The 3,403-nt window shown below is 31.8% G+C and overlaps 1 long non-coding RNA gene across 1 annotated transcript; it reads left to right on the top strand.

Moving 5' to 3' along the window:
* The first annotated feature begins 841 nt into the window (after positions 1-841).
* On the top strand, positions 842-1,499 carry LOC121218198 (uncharacterized). Its single transcript, XR_005914404.1, has 2 exons — positions 842-984; positions 1,279-1,499. It is a non-coding gene; the product is annotated as an uncharacterized lncRNA (long non-coding RNA).
* The last annotated feature ends 1,904 nt before the right edge of the window (positions 1,500-3,403 follow it).

The raw sequence follows: 3,403 nt of genomic DNA, 5'->3' as shown, positions 1-3,403 counted from the left end.
TAGAATAAAAAAAGAAATACTATATGAAGTAGTATAAATGAATTTTAAAGCAAATATTGCATAAGAATATTATCGTATAAATCTTTAAAGATGAAATATATAAAAGTGAATTTTAAAAGTATATTATAAAATAAAACCATAAAAAATGTGTACGAATTATATTGAATTTACATAAAAAAAAACATATGAAATAATATATATGTGGAAATTAAAATAATAATATATAATAAATTAAAAAAATATTAATACATGAAAAGCTTAGAAAAATAATACATGCAAAATTAAAATAATAATATACGATAAATTTAAACAATGTTAATAAAAAATTTAAAATATTATTGAGCTTGATCATTAAAATAATATTAATTTTAAAATTAAATACATTAAAAATAATGGAATAATAAATATTTAAAGAAAATTTAAAGAAAATCAAGCACATTAAATAGGCAAGGATTAAATTAAATTAAAAAACAAAATTGAAAGAAAAAAATGAAAATAAAATAAAGCAAAGGGGCCGAATGTAATGCGCGGATAACTTGGGGGACCAAGTAGGAAATAATCCTCGTCCCGCCAAAACGCGGCATTATAACTTGGGCCGAAATGAAACAAAAACAAAATGCAGGGCGAAATTAAAAAAAACTGATTTGAATACGCCACGGAAAAGGGGGGACCAAATGCGAAAATTTCCCAATATCTGCAAAACGCGCGGATCCTCTCCTCGGGTCGGGTCAACACGCAGGTCACAGGCCTTATACGACGTCGTTTTGAGGCCACTGAAGCAGGCCTTAAACGGCGTCGTTTCTTACACCGTATATAACCATTTTAAAACCCTAAAATTAGCAGCTATCAGTTTTAAACAAACTTAAAAAAAAACTAAACATCCGCCTCCAAAACGCTGTTCTGAAAATTGGCTGCTCCAAAGTTAATCGATCCCCTGCCCAAACCCCGATCGCGACGGAGTGAGCAAGGATTCGACACCCCCAGGTAATTTCTTTCTCTTTCAATCTTTTTTTTTACCCTATAATAAATAACAGAAAGAAAAGCAATGAGAAAAAAAACCTCAAATCACCTTAAAAAACTTTGATTCTCTTTTTGCTTCTTAGATTTCTTTTTGAAAAAAAAAATTTCCATCCGTTCTATAGCGCTACAATCGGCTTTATATAGCCGAATAAATTAAAAAAGAAATTACAGAAAAATGTTTTATATTTTTTTTCTCTATTATTTGTTGTGTTTTCTGTTATGCCTGCTTTCTTTTTCTGTTTGTTGTGTTCGTTACAGGTACAGCCAGCTGGAGTGGAGGCGCGTGTGGGAAAGATGCTCGTGGCTGCTGTGCATGGGGAGAGCGGCGCGGACTGTTCCAGAAGCTAGGTTTTTTATGAATTTTTTTGTTAGGGTTAGTGTTAGGCATTTGGGCCTGTAATTGGGTTTGATGTAATGGGTTTGATTTTTGGGTTGTGTAAATGGACTTTTATGTTTGGTTTATTATAATTTGGTTTTAATGGGCCCGAGCAGAATTTGGGTTTTACATAAGCTATTTATAAATATTTTTTGAGAAAAAGAAAAGCTTAAATCCCACGTTGGTTAAATATCAAGTGTGTGATGTGTATATATATGAGAACCCACTTAAAAGGCAATTGAATGACTAAGCTTGAAACTTTGTCTCACACGTAGAAGGGGTGGAGGTCCAAACTTGTTAGGGTTGGGGCTCACTCACACGACATGGGCAATGCGAAATGTTTGGATTGGTTAAGCCCAAAATGGGCCTTCAGATATTTAGCCTAAAACTGATCATGGCACAACCCAAAAGCCTACCCGAAATGTGATAGGGTTTGGGAAAAATATAGGCCCAAAAAATGGACTTGGACAAAAAAATAAGGCCCATTTAAAAAATGGGCTTGGGCCTTGGGTAAGGCATTTTTTGCCCGGGCTTGGCCTGGTCCAAATTCACTAAATGACAAAAAAATATGTTCTTTTTTTTGTTTTTGAATGTTATTTTCTTGTTATTTTCTCCTTATTTTGTTACCATTTTGTTATTATGTTGCTACTATTTTATTGTTATTGTTTGGATATTGTATAAAACTTATTTTATTGTTAATTTTGTTATTAATTTAAAGGCATTTGTTAATTTTGTTATTATTTTAAAGGCATTTACTTGTTAAGTTGCATTTATCTTAGTGTTATTTAAGTTTACATATTTTTTAAAATTTATTTTAAATTTGTTGGACAATATTTATTTTGATGTTTTTAGTATTTTTGATGTATTATATATATTTAAAAAGTTATATAAAAATAATATAAAAAATTAATACGAGCGGGCCAGGTCGAGCTTGGGCAAAATATTAGGCCCATTTTTTGGGACAAGCCGGGCCCGAGCCTAGTAAATGGGTCTGAATTTTTAGTTGAGCCCGACCCATAAGCACCTCTAATTTAGCCCAACACGAAATTTATTTTTCCTCAGCAAATATATACAAAATCTGATATAAAATGACATATATATCCTAATTTTATTAGATTTGATTTTAATCAAATTGATTTAATTGCCCCTTTAATGCAGATTTTGTCTCCTTATACATGAATATTTCCAAAAACTCCCCCACTTTGAATGCCTATAAAAGGTTAAGACTTCTTTAGAATTTTTTGCTCAATCTTACTCTCTCACACCGAGATTATTTTCTATCCAAAATTCTTCTCTTTTCCTCTTTATATTTTCCAACATTCAATGATAGAAAAAGGCGGGCAAAATACCTAAAAAGGCCCAATTTATTTTAAATTTACGGAATTAGGCCCTGTAATTCATTATTTACCGGAACTGGCCCATTACACCAAATCCCTGCCACGTAAGCGCGATGTCAGAGTATGGTTCAGCAAATCGCAGCCACATCAGCGTGATTTACTGACGTGGCAACAAAGCGCTTTCTGAGGGGCGCGATTTCCTGCTGACGTGGCGCGTCCCAGTGGACGCGATTTACCCCGCGTGTTAACAGTGCAACAATAAAAAATTTGACTGTTGCCCCCCCAACGGTAAAGAAAAAAACTATAAATACCCCCACTCATTTTTTTCACAAACAAATCTTCTCTCAAATTTCCTCTCAATTTCTCTCATATTCATATTTAATCTCAATTAGCTCTCAATTTCCCTTTAATTTTCTCTTAAAATCCTTATTTTTAAAAATTTTGATTTTTTTTAAACCGAAAAAAATTAGTCTTAAATCCTTATTTTTTAAAACTGAAAAGTTTGTACGATTTCACTAATGGACGGAGGATTGACTCGTCTTGATAAGCACTACATATTCGTGGAACAAATGAAGATGGTAAGTGTTAAATTTATTTTTTAAATATTATTTAAGATATTTTTTATTTATGTAATTTTAGATAATTAATAATTTATTATTTGTTATAAAAG

The sequence above is a fragment of the Gossypium hirsutum genome, chromosome D06 (genome assembly GCF_007990345.1).
Source record: "Gossypium hirsutum isolate 1008001.06 chromosome D06, Gossypium_hirsutum_v2.1, whole genome shotgun sequence".
NCBI lineage: Eukaryota > Viridiplantae > Streptophyta > Magnoliopsida > Malvales > Malvaceae > Gossypium > Gossypium hirsutum.
This window is presented reverse-complemented; position numbering and strand designations above follow the sequence as displayed.